This window comes from Ambystoma mexicanum, chromosome 13 (assembly GCF_040938575.1).
Source record: "Ambystoma mexicanum isolate Mex_15411 chromosome 13, UKY_AmexF1_1, whole genome shotgun sequence".
Lineage (NCBI taxonomy): Eukaryota > Metazoa > Chordata > Amphibia > Caudata > Ambystomatidae > Ambystoma > Ambystoma mexicanum.
In genome coordinates this window covers 773,332,088-773,354,658 of record NC_090938.1, presented here as the reverse complement: position 1 = coordinate 773,354,658, position 22,571 = coordinate 773,332,088, and positions in this window count along the sequence as shown.

Here is a 22,571-nt window from a genome sequence, read left to right as displayed (position 1 = left end):
TCGCAGGGCTCGGACTTCCATCTAGTTAGGTGCCTATGAAGGCGAACTGAGTCGAAAGCATTATCGCACTGCCTGTTTTCCTTCCCTGGCAGGTGGACTACATATTTCGTGCTTTAAACGCTTGCGACTGTGTATTTGTATATATATTGTGTTGATATGGTATGTGTTGGTTTAATATTGTGATATTGTGATTTTCTCGCTACGGTCATTATTTTAAAGGCCTTAAAATAAATGTGTATCTATTTTTGATATAACAACTGTTTGGAGTAGTTTGTCAGCGCTCTTGCTTTGTGTGCTCACTGCGGGCCTTCAGTCACCCTCACCCCTCTTGAGACCTAGTCTTGACCGCCGCGATCGCTACCTTGATTGGTCTGGCTTGTCCAGAGGTTACCCTGTTCCAAGTAATTAGGTTGGCCTTCTGAACTTCTGCGCCACCAGGACAGAGTTCAGAAATCCGTCTTAACAAATTGGTGTACAGCGGTGGGATACGACTGAAGGTATCCAGTGTTGCGCTCGAACTAAGGCATTTCAGGTTATTCCAAACAGTACACGTAGTGAATTGTTATAGTATAACTTTAAAAAGGCCATAGTCCTATCAAACAGTATGGAAACAAGTACGTTGTTAACTTTAAATGCTTCCAAGTCAGAAACATTGAAAAAGATGTGTGCGGAGAGAGGTGTTTCCTCTCAAGGCACGAAATTGGAAATGATCCAAAGAATCGTGGCGTGGCAAGAAGCGCAGCTTGACGCTATTACTTCTGAGGACAGTGCAGAAGGTGGTGGGGCTGCTCTCACTGGTAGAACCGACGGTTCTGCCGCCGCACTGTTCCACCGCGACCACGAGGACAGGGAGGACGAGCTGTCTAATGTTTCCTCTGCCAGTGCTGATGGGGAGGCTATGCTTGAATTCAAGAAGCAAGAGCTGCGGCTTAGGCAGCAGGAGCTTGAATTCAGCATAGCCAAACTAAAAATCGAACAGGCAGAAAAACAAAAAGACAGGGATCACCAGTTGGAACTGGCCAAGCTTCAGGTTGCAAATGGATCCAAGGGTCCTGGACATGGGTCTGGGGCCTCCTCTCATCCACGGTTTCCAAAAGATCTGCTCAGTGTGTATGAAGAGAGGAATGACATTATGGACTGGCTGAATGCGTTTGAGTATGCATGCGAGGTTCAAAAAGTTGACAGTGCTGATAAGATTGCGTGGTTGCTCAGTAGACTGCCCCATTCTGGCTGTAGTGCCATTATGGAAATGTCGATGGCTGAGCGGGCTGATTTCGCAATGTTAAAGCAAACTCTCATTTTAAAGTTTGGGAAGACTCCGGCCCAATATTTAAAGCGTTTTCGAGAGTATAAGAAAAAGGAAGGTGGTACTTGGGTATCTTATGTCGCGGAATCTTTGAAAAACTTAACTGGCTGGGTCGAAGGTTATAAGGTTTCTACCTTCGAAGGCATGATAAATCTTGTCATGCTGGAACATATTTTTGCTTCTTCTTCCCCGGAGCTTAAGCAGCATTTGGCCGATTCCAAGGAGATAGATCCTAAGAAGCTGGCCATTGCAGCAGACTTATGGGTGTCACATCGAGTGTCCCATAAGGACAAAACTCATCCTGGTAAGCAGGAGGAAGGGAAAAAGTCCAAAGATATGGAGGGTGGGGAATCTGCTAAATCTTCTTCCCATAAGGGCCACAAAAAGAAAAACAAGGGTAAGACACAAGAGAACTCACAGGGCAGTGGAGGTCCGCCTCCGAAACAGAACTCTGGTTACAATAAGCCTCCCTACGTAACCAGACCCACTGGGGCTTGTTTTTCTTGTGGAGCAACTGACCACGTGAAGGGGGATCCCCGGTGTAAGGTTAGACCTTTGGGGGTCCACTCCGCTAATCTGGCCTTCTCCTCCTACGAGGAAGAAGAGATTACAGGAGCATCCTTCTCCTCGGACTCATTTCCCAGCGGAATAGAGGCCGAGGTAGTTTTAGTGTCCCTGGGTTCCTGGGAGCCTAAAGTCGCAGAGGCGTATGCTAGGATTCCGGATAATACCAAGCACTACTTTAAAGACAGTGTGCTGATCAATGGAGTGGATACTCCAGCTCTTAGGGATAGTGGGTGCAGTCGAACTGTAGTGGATTCTACCTTGGTAGACTCAGAGGAAGTTGCCAGAGCTACTCTGATGCCCACTAAGTTGGCTGACGGCCCCCTCCGTATGTTTCCCGTGATCCCTGTTAATCTAACTTTAAATGGTACAGCTGTCAGGATTCCAGTGAGCATTCAGAGAAACGTCCCGGGAAAGGTCTTATTAGGTAATGATCTCAGAGCTTTAGGGCTCGTAGGAGACACTGCCGAACGACCCTACACACGGTCTCAAACACGGGCAGCATTGGCCAAGTCCAATACGCCGCCCCAGCCGAAGGGGCAACCCAAGGCGAAAGGAGTCTACAAGTCAAGACGGGGGAAAGAGAATATTCCCCCGAGCTCGCCTACCACTGCGGTGGAGGGAGTTGGTCAATCGCCCGAGCCTGACGAGGAGGTGGCGATGCCTGAAGTATTCGACCCCAACGATCATCCTGAACTAAAAGACTTGTTAGTTGAAGGAGGTCCTGATAGGGACGAATTCAGTAAAGGCCAACGTGAGTGCCCATCTCTGGAAGGCCTAAGGAGACAGGCCTGCTCCCAGCTTGAGGGTGAACCTCCTGGGAAGCATAGGATTTATTGGGAAGGTGGACTCCTGTATAGTGAGCCCACAGAGTCTACAGAAGGAGACCATAGGAGGTTGGTGGTTCCCCTTGCTGTTAGACCCTTCCTCCTGCAGTTGGCGCATGAAGTTCCCCTTGCTGGTCACCTTGGTATGAAGAGGACCAAGCAAAGGTTATCCATGCACTTCTACTGGCCCAAGATGGGGGTGCAAGTAGAAAGTCACTGCAGGAGTTGCGCCTCCTGCCAGTTGTCTGGTAAGGTTGGCGCGACAATCCAAGCTCCGTTGGTACCGCTCCCAGTTGTGGGGGTACCATTTGAAAGGGTAGGGATCGACATCGTTGGTCCCCTTGACCCGCAAACATCCTCGGGCAATAGGTTTATCCTGGTGCTGGTCGACCATGCAACCAGGTATCCTGAGGCCATCCCATTAAAAACTGTAACTGCCAAGTCAGTTGCAAAAGCTTTACTCGGCATATTTACTAGGGTTGGCTTCCCTAAAGAAGTTGTGTCAGATCGTGGCAGCAACTTTATGTCGAAGTATATGCAGGCTATGTGGAAAGAATGTGGGGTCACCTACAAGTTCTCTTCTGCATACCACCCCCAGACCAATGGTCTGGTGGAACGTTTCAACAGAACGTTAAAGAGCATGATTGGGGCTCTGGAGGAGCCCCAGAGAAGAAAATGGGATCTTCTTTTACCATGCTTGCTGTTTGCCTACCGAGAGGTACCACAGGAGGGTGTTGGCTTCAGCCCCTTCGAACTTCTGTTCGGTCATCCCGTACGGGGACCCTTAGCCATTGTCAAGGAGGGATGGGAGATGCCCACTCCCCCTGTGACTACCAATGTAGTTGACTATGTGCTAGGGCTCAGAAAACGGATGGTACTTCTGATGGGCTTGGCTAGTGATAAGTTGAAGGCAGGGCAAGCGCTGGTGAAACATTGGTACGACCAGAAAGCTTCCCTCATCAACTTTACACCTGGTCAGCAAGTCCTGATCATGAATCCAATAAGGCCTCGCGCTTTACAGGACAAATGGTCAGGCCCTTACACAGTGGTGGAGCCCCTGGGTGAGGTGAACTATTTAGTGGACCTTGGAAGGCCTGGACAGGCTCCAAAAGTGTTCCACGTAAATAGGCTGAAGGCTTTCGTCCCAAGAGTCGAAATCGCAGCACTGCTACTGGCGTCAGACGTTGAGGAAGAGGAGTCAGAACCTCTCCCCGACCTGTTCCAGAGCGGTCCTTCAGATAGCTCCGTTGAGGGTGTCCGAGTGGCCCCTCACCTGACTTCTGATCAGCAGGCTGAGGTGAAAAGTTTGCTTAGGCAGTTTTCCCCCCTGTTTTCACAGTCCCCTGGTTTGACACCTTGGTGCAAACATAACATTGACACAGGAGACAGTGTACCTACCAAAAGTAGGGGATACAGGATGTCGGATAAAGTACGGTCTTATATTAAGACCGAGGTCAACAAAATGTTAGACCTTGGGGTGATTGAACCCTCTAGTAGTCCTTGGTCCAGTCCTGTGGTTCTGGTTCCAAAGGCAGGCACTTCTGAATTGAGGTTCTGCGTGGATTACAGGGCTCTGAATGCTGTCACCAAGACAGATGCCCACCCCTTGCCTCGAACAGATGAGCTGGTGGATACTTTGGGTGCCTCCAAGTACCTCAGCACGTTTGACCTTACTGCTGGCTATTGGCAAATAGCTTTAGCAGAACATGCCAGGGAGAAGACAGCATTTTCGACGCCAGACGGCCTTTACCAATTCCGGCTAATGCCGTTCGGGTTGAAGAATGCACCTGCCACTTTCCAGAGGCTTGTGAATCATGTGTTGAATGGGTTGGACGAATTCTGCCTTGCATATCTGGACGATATAGCAGTTTTCAGTGCCACCTGGGAAGACCATGTGAAACACCTCGGGATTGTGCTCCAGGCTCTTCAGAAAGCCCACTTGACCATAAAGGCGAGTAAATGCCAGATTGGACAAGGCTCAGTGGTTTACCTTGGACATGAAGTAGGTGGAGGGAGGATACAGCCTCTACCCAGTAAAGTACAAGCAGTACAAGACTGGCCTACCCCCACTACGCAAACCCAAGTGAGAGCCTTTTTAGGACTCACAGGGTATTATCGCAATTTTGTGGCAGACTATGGCACCATAGCTGCTCCTCTGACTGCCCTCACAACTCCGAAGAAACCCAAGAAGGTAACTTGGACCGACGAGTGTGAGAAGGCCTTCAATGGCTTAAAAGACTCCTTGTGCCAGGCCCCTGTCCTAAGGGCCCCTGATTATCAAAGACCTTTTATCGTGCAGACGGATGCCTCTGACACTGGGATAGGAGCTGTACTATCACAAGTAGATGAGAAGGGTAAGGGACACCCTATCGGTTTTATTAGTCGCCAGCTTAAGGACAGAGAGCTCAGGTGGTCCACGGTAGAGAAAGAATGTTTCTCTGTTGTGTGGGCCCTAAGGAAGCTGAGGCCCTACCTCTATGGGACCCACTTCACTGTGCAGACTGACCATAAGCCGTTAAAGTGGCTAATGAACATGAAGGGGGAGAATCCAAAGTTGCTTAGGTGGTCCATAAGTCTTCAAGGCTTCGACTTCACTATTGAGCATAGACCAGGTGTCCAACATAGCAATGCTGATGGGTTGTCCAGAATGTTTAACCGACCTGAACAAGAAACTCATCCAGGGGTGGATTAGTTCCCCCTGTCCATAGTCTGGGAGGGGCGAGTGTTAGGAAAGATTTCGTAATTGTAGGGAATTTTCCTTCCATGTGGCAACCCCTAAACTTTTTGCTATTGTTTTTAACCTTGTTCTTGACTTTGCCAGAGAAGTACAGCCTTCTGCCGCACTTCTCTGGGCTTTCGCTCCTTTCTTACGGGGAAACTGACATGCCCTTAAGACAGTCAGTACCGGGGAACGTGGTTTCCCGTAGTTTCTTTTATCGTGTCGCAGCTTTAGTGCAACACGACACAAGAGGGCACCGTAAGCTAAGTTACAGCTCTCTTGGGTCTCTAGCCTTCTACAGGCCCTAGATACTCTTTTAGGATGGTATTTGATCGGTGCAAGTCATTCAGGGACTGGAATGGTGGCAGCGATCGTTTTGTTTATTTTGAGCTCCTTTTGGCGTTCTGAGCACGTTTTTGCACTGAACCCAAAATGGTGGCCTGGCTCCCAAAATGGCCAGGCCGCGAGGCTCCTTTGTCCTGTCCACTGTCCGTCTTGCTCCCTTCACCTTCCCCAGGTCCGGCGACCCGGGGCCTTCCTTATTTGGGCATGTACTTTCTCGCGAAACGTGGTTGCTTTCGCGGGCTTCTACATGTCGTTTGCGTGCCTCCAGGGTGTGGGCTGGGATGTCTGGTCCCAATACACATCCTGGGTGCCAGAGAGTCTAGGGTGGTATGAATGCCTGGGACCACTGTGGTCCGTGATTGGTCCACGTATGGTATGTGTTTTGATGAGCGGATCTCCCATTGGCTCCCCTCCGTTTTGGCGCGAAGGGAACCGTGGATAAGAGGGGGCTGGAAACACCACTACCATGTCGATCTTCTGAGTTCTCACGAACGAAGGAATACAGGAGCCAAGTATCCCGCAACTACGAGGCTGGACCGAGGAATCGCTGGTGACCCGCTGAAGGAATCCTCCTTTGCACTGCTGTCGTCCGGAGAGCCCCTGTCCTCCTTTGATCGAACCAGAAGGCCTGTACTGGTGCTTCGACCTTTGGAATAGCAGGAACAGCTATTCCCGGCATCTTCAACCATCTCCTGCCAAGTAAGCCTTCGGAAGCGTCTCTGGGCCATCCAGTTGACTGACCAGCTTACCAAGGAGTTTGGCTCTGCAACCGCCGCCAGGTTGTGTTGTATTGCGAGTCCTTGTCCCTCTCCCACGCTTCGTACGCTTGGCGTCCCCAGGTCTGAAGGGAGGAGGGTTCATTTGGCTCGAATACACACGGCCGCTCCGTTGTCCTGTGCGGCAACAAAACTGTGCCGGTTTCGTCGATTGGGACGCCTTTTTGCTCTACACGACTACAAAGCGTTCCCTGCTCTTCTGAACCTGCCAGCTGCTGAAACTATCGTGGAGAAGCCTGGGTCTGCTTGCTTCGGGGACCGGTGAGTAGTATATCTAGGATCTGGTCGCCCTCCTGCAGTATCCCATTGCTTTTCCCTGCTGTGTAAAAACAGCACCCTTTTGCCGCGCTCGCGCTCTGCTTCTGCCCGCTGTGGAGGCTGCGCTTGAGCTGCGGAACCTGTTCTTCTTCTGCTGTGCACTAACGTGAACCGCCTGACTTCCTCCGAAGAGCTTCCCCTTGTGCCCGTCGGCACCGGCGTGGCAGGTACTTTGAGCACAAGGCTCCACTCTTCGCAGGGCTCGGACTTCCATCTAGTTAGGTGCCTATGAAGGCGAACTGAGTCGAAAGCATTATCGCACTGCCTGTTTTCCTTCCCTGGCAGGTGGACTACATATTTCGTGCTTTAAACGCTTGCGACTGTGTATTTGTATATATATTGTGTTGATATGGTATGTGTTGGTTTAATATTGTGATATTGTGATTTTCTCGCTACGGTCATTATTTTAAAGGCCTTAAAATAAATGTGTATCTATTTTTGATATAACAACTGTTTGGAGTAGTTTGTCAGCGCTCTTGCTTTGTGTGCTCACTGCGGGCCTTCAGTCACCCTCACCCCTCGAGACCTAGTCTTGACCGCCGCGATCGCTACCTTGATTGGTCTGGCTTGTCCAGAGGTTACCCTGTTCCAAGTAATTAGGTTGGCCTTCTGAACTTCTGCGCCACCAGGACAGAGTTCAGAAATCCGTCTTAACAGGTACACAAAAGTTACTTTAAAGAGGAAGTTTGACACGGAGGTCACAGTAGCGCCGGTAGCAACTACAAACAGAAGCAGCGTTCACTGAGCTGCCATTCACTATATCAGAAAGGAAGAGTGACCCGGCGAAAACGAGGCTCAGGTGTCTGCCTACACAGGACTACACCTGGCGTCTAGGGATCATGGGAGTAGTAGTCCGCAAAAGTGAACCAAGTCTTTTCCTCCAGGAAAACCACCAGCGGTTCAGGAATGGAGCTGCAACATTCCTTATGCCGCGGTGAAGAGTAATGCGACGCCTGCAAAACCTGGATTTGACCTTATTATGTGAAGACACAGACACGGGAGCCCCCCTAAATGCAGGCCGTAGTGTAACAGCATCCACCCCCAAAGGCGGCGCCAACCCCCTGCTGGCATGAAAGCGGCATAGCAGGGCAGGAGCGTGGATATTAACCAGAGGTTCCCAGGTCCTATCCTCCGGACCATATCCCTTCCAGTCAATCAAATAGAAGGGACGGCCCCTACGGAGTTTGTAGTCCAGAATAGCAGCAACTTCATACTCACTACCACCCACCACTCAGACCGGAGGGGGCAACGAGGCAGACGGGTAGATAAAGGACAAGGTTTGAGAAGGCATACATGGAAAACAGGATGCAATTTCCATGAGGAGGGCAGGGAAAGACGCATAGCCACAGGATTAATAACCTTGGCGATCAGAAAAGGTCCCACGTACCTGGGAAGGAGCATACGCTTCCCTGGAATCCGCAAGTTGCGAGTTGACAACCAGACTTTCATACCGCGTCGATACTCCGGAGCAGGGACCCTGTGGCGATCCGCACATTTTTTGGCTCTGGCTTGGGCACGCAAGAGGTGGGTCCGGACAGACCTACGTACAGTACAAAGATCACGCATACAAGCCCGGGCTGCCGGGTTGTCCAAAGGCAGCGAAGGGTCAAAAGGCAATGTACACGGATGTTGTCCGTAGAGAGCAAAAAAAGGAGAGACCCCCGAAGCCGAATGCAGTGAGTTATTATAAGCAAATTCAGCGGACGGAAGCATAGTCAACCAGGTAGACTGGAACCGTAGGCAAAGACAACGGAGGTACTGTTCAAGGTGGCGTTGGCCCTCTCCGTCTGCCCATCCGTTTGAGGGTGATAGGCCGAACTGAAACGGTCATCGATGTGGAGAGAAGTTGTCAGGGCTCTTCAAAAACGTGAAGTGAACTGAGGTCCACGATCAGATATCAGAATAGAAGGAAGTCCAAAGAAACGGAAAACATTACTCAGAAAAAGAGAAGCCAGAACAGGTGCCGAAGGCAGTCCTTTACAGGGAATGAACAGAGACATCTTGGTGAAATAGTCAATGACAACCCAGATCGTGTCAAAACCGTCAACAGGCGGTAATTCAACAATAAATTCCATAGACAACATATACCAAGGTTTGTGTGGAACTGGAAGTGGCTGTAAAAGACCCACAGGTTTAGAACGGGATACTTTACATTGTGAGCAAATCGAACAGGTAGCCAGGTAGTCTATCACGTCCCGAGACATACGAGGCCACCAGGCCCAACGACGCAGAGCCTCCAAGGTCTTTTGTTGTCCCGGATGGCCTGCAATCAAAGAATCATGAGCCCAAGCTAATGCACGAAGACGAGCCTGTCCCGGAGGAATGAATAAACGACCTTGGATGTAAGGCATGCCATGTATAATGTCCAACTGAAGGTCCCTACAATCATCAGAATGGGAGGACACCCAATCAGAAATCAGAGACCGCAATGAGGGTTGGACGGTGCATCCACAGACAACTTGACAAGGTAGCAAAAGGGGCCGTTCCAGTGGAGCATCACAAGGACCCGAAGGCAGACGAGACAGAGCATCAGCACAAGTGTTGAGACGCGCCGGACGGTAAGTAATAGTGAAATCGAATTGAGAGAAAAAAAGATGCCAGCGTGCTTGTCGGGCGGTAAGACACTTCATCAACCTAAAGGCTAGGAGACTTCTATGGTCTGAAAAGACTGTTACCGGATGACGCGCACCAAGTAGATGATGGCGCCATTCAGAGAAGGCATCTTTGATGGCCAGGAGTTCCCGTTCGGTGATCGGGTAGTTGCGTTCATACTGGGTAAGTTTTCTTGAGAAATATGCAACTGGATGTATCTCCCCTGAGTCCGGACACTGTTGTGACAGTACTGCTCCAATTGCCACTCCAGAGGCGTCAGCTTCCACAAAAAACGGAAGGAGCGGATTAGGGTGTTGTAACACCGGGGCTGTAGAAAATGATGACTTCAGGGCGTCGAAAGCCGATTGTGAGTCGGAAGACCAACGGTAGGGCTTTTTGGAACTAGTTAAGGCAGTCAAGGGAGCGGAAATGGCGGAAAATGAATGGATGAAACGTCTATAGAAGTTTGAGAAACCTAAAAAGGATTGCAAGGCTTTGATGGAAGATGGAACAGGCCAGTCCAGAATCGCCTTGACTTTAGAACAGCTCATTCTAGTTCCATGATTTGTAAGGTCGTAACCAAGGAATTCCACCTCCGTGGCATTAAAGACGCATTTTTCCGCTTTAACAAAAAAGATGGTTTTCTCTTAACCTCTGCAAGACAAAACGCACATGTTGTCTGTGTGAATCAGTAGATGTCGAGTAGATCAATATGTCATCTAAATAGACGATGACAAATTGATCCAGGCAGTCATGGAACACATCATTCATAAATGCCTGAAACGTGGCTGGGGCATTACACAAGCCAAATGGCATGACGAGATATTCGAACAGGCCATAACGTGTCTTGAAGGCCGTTTTCCACTCGTCCCCCTCTCTGATACGGACGAGATTATACGCACCCCGTAGGTCTAACTTAGTGAATATCACTGAGGAACCCAGCTGATCTAATAAGACCGATATCAATGGAAGAGGGTATTGGTTTTTTACTGTAATGGCATTGAGTGCCCTGTAATCAATACAAGGGCGAAGATCGCCCTCTTTCTTAGGGACAAAAAAGAGGGGAGATGCCGCTGGAGATTTGGATGGTCTAATAAAACCAGTTTGTAAGGCCTTATCTATGTACTCCTTTAATATCTTGTCTTCTGGCAAGGTGAGTGAATAGACCCTGCCGGCAGGAATCTTGGCACCAGGCACGAGATCGATGGGGCAGTCATATGGTCCTTGCGGTGGCAAATGATCAGCACCCCCTTCATCAAACACATCCTGGAAAAACTGATATTCTGTAGGAATCGGGTTATCAGAAACAGCAGATATGGCCCCTATTAACGCCACAGAAGCTACTAAAGCTTGACAAGATGATTCAGGACATACACTGGTATTCGGAAAACACTTTTCATTACATAATGAAGAAGGGAATTGAATGACATTTTTGGCCCAATCAATAGCAGCATTATGATGTTGCAACCAGGGGATGCCTAAAATGACTCGGAACTGAGGGGCCTTGATTAAATCGAAGGAAATAGATTCTACATGCCCCTCTTCTGTTTGCATCCGTACCAGAGACGTATTATGGGTTACCAGCCCAGAAATCAAGGAGGTGGCATCTACCGCATGAACGGTTTCCGGGTGTGCCTTGGTGGATACCGGAATATTATTACTGGCTGCGTAATCATAATCCATGTAATTTCCGGTTGCCCCAGAATCAATGATGGCCAAAGAAGAGAAAGAGCTGTCAGATGTCGTAGTAAAAACAACTGGCAAACTGACGGGAGCAGAATTTATACCATGGGAGTCCAAAGAGAGTACCCCCGGCGCAGGGACTCCACCTATCGCCGGGTTCTGGCGTTTCCCGCCTTCTTGACGGGTTTTTTAGGGCATTCTTTTAATTAGTGTTCGGCCGATCCGCAGTACATGCATAAACTGTGAGAACGTCTGTACTCACGTTGTGCGGGTGTTAAAGGCCCCCTCACAGCCCCTACCTGCATAGGTTCTGGGATGGAGGCAGGTGAACTAGTGGCATCTGGAAGAGGAGTAGCCTGCGTAGGTGTCCTACGTTCACCCCGTCTTTCGGCTCTTCTGGCATCTATTTGTAAAACCAAATCCAACAGTTCACCAAATGTGGTAGGAACCACCGGGACTGTAGCCAGGACATCCTTTAACTCCTCAGACAGACCTTTGTAAAATACAGCTGACATTTCTCCTCCGGCCAGTCTGTTTCAGCGGCCAGTTGATTGAAACGAGTAAGATATGAAAATACAGATGAAAACCCTGGCGTAGGTTTAGGAATTCTAGATCAGTAGCCTGCGATTTATACCGTGTATCAAATACCCTATTCAGGGCTGAGATGAGAGCGTCACAATCATATAATACATAGCTATTTGATTCAAGAAGAGGGTTAGCCCAGGCGGCTGCTGTTCCCCCTAGATGCGACAGAATAAAGGCGGCCTTAGTGGTGGAATTAGGAAAAGCCGTAGGACGGCAAAGAAAGTGTAATTTACATTGGTTAATGAAAGTTCGATACTGTTTTGGGTCCCCAGTGTACCTTTCTGGAGGAGCCAATGGAAATTGAGTGGCCATAAGAACCGGTGCTGCGGAAAAGCCAGAAGCAGCCGCCGTAGAGGCTCCAGAGCCAGAGGCAGGAGGGTCAGACACATTAACACCCAAAGATTGCGGAGTTGGAAACCTCTGGATATCATCAATCCTCTGATGAAGAGCATGGTGTGCTGCAGTCATATCATTCCGTAATTCAGACACTAAACGGACTAAAGTGTTAAGGGGATCCTCTTCTTCCATGGCTTCTGTTTTTGTTACTCACCGGACGGAGAGTGCCAAAAGACAGGATGCCTGGATTTCTCAGGGACTTGCTTGAAGGAGCCTGGTTGGGGCCTCCAACCAAGCCTCCTCTCTGCGAGGGAAATAAAGACCTTTTCTGCGATATGTCCCTCTGTAGTACTGTATTTACTAACAGAGAAACTGATCACATAAAAGAGCGGGGAGAACTGCACCGCCACGGACCCAGCTGTAAAGAAAGTAATAGTGGTGAGTCACCAAGGATTTAGAGCACTTTCCTAATTATTAATAATCTACTACAATTACCTTTAAATATCTCCCCACTATCCTATACTGAAAAAACAGGAACTGGATCACAGCCACCCCCCCTAGGAACAGAGATCAGAATCAGATAATGAACCCTTTAAAGAACTGGAGATAAGTAGGATGATGTCTTTTTCTTACCACTGTTGGAGCATAGGAATGACGAAAATCCAAGAGGAAAACAACGAAAGTATAAAATAAAAAAAAGGGAATGTTAGTAGGGTAGCTTTTGCCCGGGCGACACGAGGAGCGCACTAGGGACGGGATGGTGCACTTCAGCAGAGCGTCCCAATGTGCACTGAAAGGTAGGAAGTTCAGGTAATGAAGAGGAATAAACAGGGCAAAGGATCGTAATCCAAGAACGGTTCAGGGTCGTGGTGCAGGGTTTGGAACACAGGAACCAATAGGTTGAAAATCAGAAAATCCAAAGGCAGTCCGTACAATGAGCAGGGTCTGGTACACACGGTGCAAAGTTGAACAGAATCGAATCCAAAAGCAGTCCGTACTTGAAAGGCAGGGTTTGGTACACACGAAGCAAAGTGGAACAGAATCGAATCCAAAAGCAGTCCGTACGTAAAGCAGGGTTTGGTACACAAAAGTTACTTTGAAAAGGAAGTTTGACACGGAGGTCAGAATAGCGCCGGTAGCAACTACAAACAGAAGCAGCGTTCACTGAGCTGCCATTCACTATATCAGAAAGGAGGAGTGACCCGGCGAAAACGAGGCTCAGGTACCTGCCTACACAGGACTACACCTGGCGTCTAGGGATCATGGGAGTTGTAGTCCGCAAAAGAGAACCAAGTCTTTTCCTCCAGGAAAACCGCCTGCGGTTCAGGAATGGAGCCGCGACATTCCTTATGCCGCGGCGAAGAGTAATGCGACGCCTGCAAAACCTGGATTTGACCTTATTATGTGAAGACACAGACACGGGAGCCCCCCTAAATGCAGGCCGTAGTGTAACAGGCTCCATCACATCATGGTCCATCTGAGGCCCCCTGTATAGCAGTGCCTGGGGCTCCATCACATCACGGTCCATCTGAGGTCCCCCTGTATAACAGTGCCTGGGGCTCCATCACATCATGGTCCATCTGAGGTCCCCCTGTATAACAGTGCCTGGGGCTCCATCACATCATGGTCCATCTGAGGTCCCCCTGTATAGCAGTGCCTGGGGCTCCATCACATCATGGTCCATCTGAGGTCCCCCAGTATAACAGTTCCTGGGGTTCCATTACATAGCTGATGGCTTCCCCTAACCTCCAGATTTCCCAGTCCCTGCCTCTATATGTCCTAAAGGTGAAGTTCGCTGGTCCCAGAACTACCAGCAATCGGGAAACTTTTGCATTGATCTAAAGGTTCCAAGTTTTTCTGTTTCCTTTTTATACTGAATGATAAATAGGAAAAAGTGGTGATGTTTTGCTGTGTTATTCCTCATTTCTGGTTTTAGTGCTTATGGTGGCACTTTAGGGCTGCTTTGTGGGCAAACCAATGCTACAGAGAGAAGGGAAAGGGTGTAAAGAGGCATGATAATTTGTTGGCATGGCAACTGACAAGCGTGTGTCATGCTTTGGTTACATCACTGGTCGTTGTATTTTCCTTGATATCAACAACAGAGAGTATTAACTGTGTGTCCATCAGGACTTAGAATTTAGGAATAATATATGTTCCTGCCGTTCACCCTAAGGATTGCAGTATCTAACGGGGTGGGAGGGGGGGTAGTCTGGCTCTTAGTTCTAGTTTTAGTCACAGTCTCTCAGTTCTAGTAACAGTCTCTCAGCTCCCCAGCCCTGGGCACACACTATATGACCCATTCAAAGTAATTCTCCCATTCTAGTCACAGTTCATCAGTCCTTTTCACTTTCTATGAGCACTGGTTTCAGTCAGTCTCTCAGTTCTGGCCAGTGCCTTAGTTCTAGTCCTAGTTATAGCCTCTCAGTACTAGTCACAGTCTCTCAGTACTAGTCACAGCCTCTCAGTACTAGTCACAGCACAGCCTCTCAGTACTAGTCACAGGTTCTCTAGTCATACAATTAAAATATCAGATTGTAAACAACACAATATTTGTAACAATAAGCCAAACAAAATGGCAACACAATTGCAAGTTTGTGGATCAGGAGAGAGTGAGAGGGAAAAACAAAACATGAATTAGTTCTCTTCATAAAAATGATGAAGGCAATGCTGCGGGACACAACCTGAAAAACCAAATTAAAGAGCCACAAGTAAATGGAAACATCCCCTGAAGGGCCATCCATCTTACCAAGTAGTGAGCCTATTTCCATAGGAACAATTGCAGTGAGTAACCCTATTACTCCACTTTACTTTCTAAGAAAATAGTGAAGTCCCTCCACTCACTGTTGCAGACCACTGTGTCATAAATAATCATTAAGATTGATGAAATACCGCCTTCCACCACGCGAGGGCGCTCGAACCAAATAATATCCGCGTTGAGCCTGACATGCACATAAGAACCCACCGCTAAAGCAGCGCTTTGTTTAGTTTAGTTTCTTTATTTTTATAGCGCGGCCTAACCCTGAGGTATCTGGGCGCATTTAACTTAACAGATAAAACAGGTTACACATACAATAAGCGCAAGTGAGGACCAGGTTATATAGTGGTCAAGAGCAAGAAGTCAGCACAAGTATCACAGACACAATAAGTGGGACAGCAGCCAGGCTATATTGCTTACAGTAATGCTGAGGCTGAGAAACAGAATATTATCCTTGCTGTGTCCTCAAGGTTCTCATCATAATTATAAATGAGTTCCCAAGTGCTGCACTCAACCACGTAGTTCACAACCTTTCAACCTCTCGTTGCGAGAATTCTGCAAAAATGGGAAAAGGGGCGACTATCACAGTGCTAAGAATTGGCAACATGATGAAGCTCCTGCAAAGTGCATGCAATGATGTGATGTATTTATTTTATTGGTTATTTATAAGGCTCACTAGACATCACACAAGGTGTTTCCAGATTGCCACGTGACACTGTGTCATGCAGCGTCACTTGGCAATGATTGCAATTCAAAAAGATTAAAAACAAATACCTCCATTTACCACACAACATAATATCCGCATCAGAGCTGTGATGGCAACTCTCTAACCACACGTGACTCAATAGAACATCTCAACAATGAGGAACAATGGATACAAACTACAGAACTCAAAAAGAATCCAAGTTCACACCCAATTTCCTGGGTGACAGCGCCATTGAGATCTTTCTAAATGCAGTGACCTCCGACCTCCATGACCGGAAGACGGATTCAGGAATCAAAGGCGCCTTTCCGGGCATAATCTGAAGAGGAATTAAATAATAGCTTTTTAAGAACTCAACACCAGCTTCCTTCATGGAACTATGATGAGAGTCTCGAGGACCCGGCGCTGGTTTAGACGCGGGTTATTATGTGCATGTCAGGACCAACACGGATATTATTTGGTGCGAGCGCCCTCGCGTGCTAGAAGGCGGTATTTCATCAATCTTAATGATTATTTATGACACAGTGGTCTGCACCAGTGAGTGGAGGGACTTCAGTATTTTCTTCGAAAGTATAGTGGAGTAATAGGGTTACTCACTGCAATTGTTCATATGGAAATAGGCTCACTACTTAGCAAGATGATGGCCCTTCGGGGGATGTTTCCATTTCCTTGTGGCTCCTTTCTTTGGTTTCTCAGGTTGTGTCCCGCAGTGTCTCTCTCTCTCTCTCTCTCTCTCTCTCTCTCTCTCTCTCTCTCTCTCTCTCTCTCTATCTCTTCTATATACGTCAGTTCGGCTCTGCATGACGTCACCATTCTTCTTCGTCATTCAACCGTCCTGTTTCTTGCAGTATTTCATTGAAACGACCATCGTACGGTCTCGTATGCAGGTATGGCTTTCTCAATAGGAACCTTGCTTCCCAGATTCTCCTAGGTATCAGTATTTTCACTGGTACCGCACGTTTCTCAGACTCTGGCTCCCAACATATAGGCACTATGGGCGGGGTGATTGAGGTGGGGGTACTAGCTCCTTCTCTGCCAGTGGTAGGCAATGCAACCATCCTTTCCTCAGGGTTAATTTCAATGAAACTATTCTCTCTTTAAGCAAGCTGTTGAGTCTCTCACAGACCTTGTTCGCCTGCTGGTGACAAGGCAAATGACAACGTGTGCTTTATTCTAAGCAACAAGCGTATGTATTCACAGACTTCATTAACACAGAAAAAGGGTCATTATCCAATCTCAGCATTTCACATATTCCCCATTTTTAGGAACCTCTTTTTGTACTAAACATTTGGCTGCACAGGTGGCGTCTGGACGCGTACGCGGTCCAGCTTCAATGCACCCGAAAAGGTTATACCACTACGATCATATATCTGTATCCATTACATACTTGCAGCATGTGGATTTTAGTCGATAGGCAAATACTGAACGGGACCATTAGGTCTTGGAATAACTCCTCTAATTGTGGGCAATGTGTGCCCAGCAGTGCACATTTAACATACGATACACTTTACTACATAAAATGCGATGTGTTCTACTGTATTTGGAACAAACCAATCCTCTGCACTCCTTGAGGCGAGGTTCTCTCTAGTAACGTGCGCTCGGTAGTGCAGCTGTTCCAACGCCACCCTTAGTAAGGCTACAGGCATCACCGGTTTACCAGTGCTGTCTTGTCGCCACAATGCCTCAGAGGGGTTTAAAGAACACCCTCTCCACGTCCACAAGTCTTTCTTATCTCGAGGCGCTTCCCTTTGAATCCCTACCAACTTAGTTCTAAACACATTATTACAATAGTTAAACACACTCATCATCGCCATCATGCTTTCATTCACATCAAGCATGTCAAACAACATAATTCCTATACATACAACTCATTTTACTTTCTTATCTGCTTTTTAATTTCCACGTGAGATAGAATCTGTTCTTTTAGTGTGAGCTGCGCATTCTAACTACTGCAATGGCTACTGGGAGTTGCAGTGATCTAATGAGTCTGCCCAATAAGGCTGCGTGTTGCACTGGAGTGTCATCCGCTCAGAGGTAGCTCCTCCTCTTCCAACGTGCTACCCTGCGTGCACTGTCGACGTCACATAGACAGAATCACTGTACAACGTTATTTCCTGGTCTGCGTGTCTCTCGAGCGTGACATTCAGCGCCACTAATTCTGAAGCTTTGTGCCAAAAAGTGCGACGGTAGTCGTGCACTTATCAATATTTCAAACTCTTCATTGGCCGTGTGCTTTTACCACAGCTGACACTGTAGATCTTTGTCCATCATTTTGATCGATTCTCGAAGAACCGTCAATAAAGAGAATCTCCCCAGTTGCCAACGCATTTTTCCTTCACCCTCGGGAGCTCATCATAGAACTGCTCATAGTTTGAACAATCATGTGCGTGCTCACCCTCTGCCAGTGGTTCCGCTATAAACATGGCAGGATTCACTATTCTGCATCTGATTATTTTAATCGTTGGATTCGATATGACCACCTCATAGGCAGAAGCCCTCTGAGATGTCAACGTGCCTTTAGGTTCTTCCAAAATGGCAAATAACGCATGCTCAACAAATAACGTCACAGAACATCCCATTACTATACTCGCAGCCTTCTTAATGGTGAACGTGGCGGCTCCAGAAACTGTTCGCAATGAACATGACCCCTCACTACTGGGTCCAAAATCCCTACTGTAATATGCAGGGGGCTTGTACCCCATAGTGAAAAACCTTTAGTTCTAATGGCACACCTCATATGACCATCCCTCCTGTAAATGTCAAAATAAACTCACTCTCGTTTAAATAATGCATTCCTGGTGTTGAGCACATTATGCCTTCATCAGTAAACAAAATCGTCATGTTCAACGTGGTCATTAAAATCTCGACCCAATATATGGACAGATATCTGCCTCAAGTATAAGAATAAGGGTCCAGTCATGTCCCTCTCTCCTTACACCCATATCTACTAAAAACAAAAAGATTTGCCTTCTATATTATCATCAACCCTCGGTTCCCTCATGAGGATTTAGGCCTCACCAATAGGATTAAACATATTCAAATCTCTCATTGAGCCGTCCTATTGTGGACACATTCTCATCCTTGTATCTATAAACAGGATTCCCTCCATCAACAGTGACTTCCCTTAGTCTATGAGTCATGAATTGCCCCGCGTTTGTGCTATGCTGTATCTACATGGTCGGATTCATTGGTGACTGCTGCGTTTGAAAGTCTTGCTGCACTCTCGGCGCTTGTGTCTGTTGCACTGTTTGATTCTGAGCAAACCCATCTCCATTATGCTGTGAATATGCAGACGGGTTTACAGTCCCCCCTCTTGAAAATTGCCCATACTGCACGACTCTTCGATTTCTACATGTGCAAAAAAGTGCTCTGTCATACCATATGTCCACCATATAGGCAGAGGTCTTTTCATTTGCCTCTCCTGCACGCCTTGATTATCGTTCTGCGTGTTTAAAAACCCACCTTGTTTATCCTAGATGTTTCCCTGATTATTCTGGAAGCCCCCACCTTCAAAGCGTCCCCTTCCCCGTGGTGCAAATCCACTGTTGTTTTGATGGAACAGACTTTAGTTATTCACCTGCGGTATGTTTGTTGCTTGCTGTGAACCTGTGAACCTGACACATCTCCACTACTCAGCATTGCCCCTTCAATGGCGTATTTGGATAGTTTTTTCTGCGCTAACCTTGCCTTTTCGCCTTTCCTAACGTCGTCTTTCTTTCGATTCTTTGCTTGCAAAAGCCTGCAATGATGCGCAATGGTCAGCTGTATTTCTGACTATGGCTTCGCTTCCATGCCCACCCATTTTTTGAGCTGCTTCTGTATTGCGTCTGGCAGCCCTTGGCACAATTATAGCTCTTATGTCAGATACAGCACTCTAAGCACTTTCCAACCCGTCACCCTTCAGTATTAAACGGTGCTCCATTATGAGCAGTGTTCATCTCAGTAAGACTGGAATATCCTGCTCTTGACCAAACGTCATCAGCCCTTTTCCCAAAGGATGGTAATCAGGAGGCCTTTAAGGTCCCCTATAGATAACATGTTTTCTCCTGTCATTTTTTCTAACTCGTGTATCCACTTCCCGATGCCAGAATTTAAACTCAGAAGTCTGCATCTTGAATTATCCTTCTCTGTCTGTGGCCAAGGTATATACTGTGGCCTAGCTCCTCCCTTCTCTAAATAAAGGAATCTCTGAAACCCCAAATTCGCATTCATCACCCATCGTTGGTCTATCAATAGCAGGGACAATGGTTCTGCACCACCTTCTACCTGGCAGTGACCTTAGCCTGCTCACCTATGGTGGCGAGTCCCCCCTCTGACCATGGGACCGCTCTTTAGGTCGATTTAGCCGCGTCAATGATCCTGACGCCCGAGATATAGGGAGGCCTAAATCCAACCATCTTACCTCCTTGTCCATCAAAAAACGGCCTTCAGGGCCACATGCATTACCTACCTCCCCATGAACGGGTTCTCTATCCTCATCTGACATATCCTGTCCCCAGCTTGTGTGACTTCTCTATTCATCATCTCTATTCAGAGTCAGTCTATCTAAAGACAGCTCCTTTGGCTTAGAACTACATGAGGCTCCCTCTTTGTTGTACAGCTGCGTACTCTCGAGTCGATCATTTTTACCCTTTTCCTACAATACTTCCTTAGTCCTCATCTTATGATAGATTTTATCAATTGCGTCCCCAATACTTCTAGAGTCAAACTCGTTTTTCCGATTTGCTCTGGACGGACCTGCTATTGGCTCATATGCTGGGACAGACTTTTCTAAGTCCTCCCATGTCTCTACTGAATTAGGATTCATTACTTCCTTTTCCATACGATCATTGTTGCGTGCTTTTTGCCTTCTCATCATCAAATTCTCTTCTTTTCCTTCCTTCCTCTCTTCTTTTCCTATCTCTTCTCTCATCTGTCCTTTGTATATCCTCATCTTTACGTCTTTTGCCTTTGGTTATCTTTTAATTTCTGTTCTTCTCGATTTACCGTTTGCCTCACGTCCTCAATGCTCTTACCATCAAGTTTGAGCAAAATCTGACCACCCATCCATTCGTTCTGTATAAATGCAAACTCATCAGTCTTATCTTTTTCTTCTTTCCATCCCTTTATGTCCCATCCTATATCTAGAGATATACTTGGTTGTTCGCTTCTTCCCTTATCGCGTCCCTCCCTGTCCCTCAGGACCTTAGCGATTACATCTCTCTCAATAATTTTCTTTGAATCCTCGTCGCGGTTTTGAACATGTGATTCATTTCGCCAGGTTACTACGCCCTGTTGCTACCTGGAGCTTTCTTAATGGGTAAAGCCCATTATCTGTTTTACTCTTGCCTTCTGTTCTAGACGCGGCGGGTGGAGCAGAAGGCTCCTCACCCCCCTCTTTGCATATTCTAAGTATCCCATCTACAGGAGGCAGGTCTTCTCTCTCTCCTCCTGATACATTTTCTAGAGCTCTAAGCTCGCTAGTCGCTTGTCTAACCTTTTTCCCGTATATGCAGCATGCAAGTATATTGTCATATGCTGCAGAATTGCCTTCAATAGTGATCTCCCTTGTGGTCATGGCATGAATATTTTGTCTGATATGCCCTTAACCCATTCTGCACTGTACTGCGTAAGCTTGGGTGCGTGCTTGCAGAGATGTATAAGCAGAGTAATATCCTCCATTTTGACACGTCACTCTTTGACTGTCAATACTCACCTTTACACTTTGCAAAAGATACGTTTCAGAAAAACAAAATAATATGAGCGTGCACCACTCGTTGCAGGCTCAAAACCTTCTATATCACAATTTTACTTCAATCTATATTTTCACTAAATACCATCAATTCAAAACCAACAAATAAATAATGAATTTACAATTCTTGTGTTCTCTTTTTCACCTTTATCAATTGTTCTATTGTTTTTTCACCATATATAATTCACATAAAACAGATGGACGAATGGACATACTCGACCGGTCACCTATAGCTCTCACAGCGGCTGGTTAGAGATTTTTGTGAGGTAGTGGTTTCATCGTCAAACCAGATATTGAAGTCTCCAAGGATGATCAGATGGTTGTGCTCGATGGCTAGGGTTGTGATTGCTTCAGTAATGATGCGTGCCAGGAGCAGATGAATGAAGTGAGCGAATGAGTGCGTGGAGCGGATGAGTTGAATGCGTGGAAAGCACGAGTGCATTGAGCAGATGAGTGCACAGAGCGGATGAATGCATAGAGCGGAGAAGTGAGGAGAGCTGAGGAGTGAGGGAGTGGATGAGTGCGGGGAGCTGGTGAGTGCAGGGAGCTGGTGAGTGCGGAGAGCAGATTAGTGCCGGGAACGCGTGAGTGCGGGAGCGGATGAATGCGGGGAGCGGGCGACTGCGTAGGGTGGGTGAATACGAAATACAGGTGCAGACAGGACTGCATGCGTGGGGCAGACAGGAGTGCATGCATGGGACAGAATGGAGCGTGCAGGGCGGACCTGAGCGCGCAGGGCGGACTGCAGTGCATGAGTGCGTCGAGCAGACCGGAGTGTCTAGCACACACGGGGACGCATGGAATGAACAAAAGTACATAGAACGGACTGGAGTGCATAGAACTGCGTGACGTACATAGTATGTTCTGGAATGCAGGGAACGTTTGGAAGAACATGTAACCCATCATATCACACCCCACGCTTACTCTCTTCTTTACACCACCACTCAACTAGAACACAGAAATACTATGACACCATTCGCTATAACTGTTCTCATACTAACATCTCCCGCTCACTCCCCATCATTCTAAGTAATCACTGCCAGTTACACACACCCCAGCCGGGCGTTCTCCTCAGGCCTAGCGCAGCCACAGTCGGTCTGGATAAATCCTGCCAGAACGAACACATACCCCTGATCTCAACCATCACACCTACCGCTAAGAAGCAGCTATTTCACGAATACCGCACCAGCTGCACACATACCCGGTGCACACACGCGCCGTTGACTCTCCCTACTCTCTCGAATGACCTGAACTTCAGTTCCCAAGGGCGTTCAACCTACCAGCGCCTTCAGACCATACCAATGGTATATAAGGCGCTATATAAATGCAAA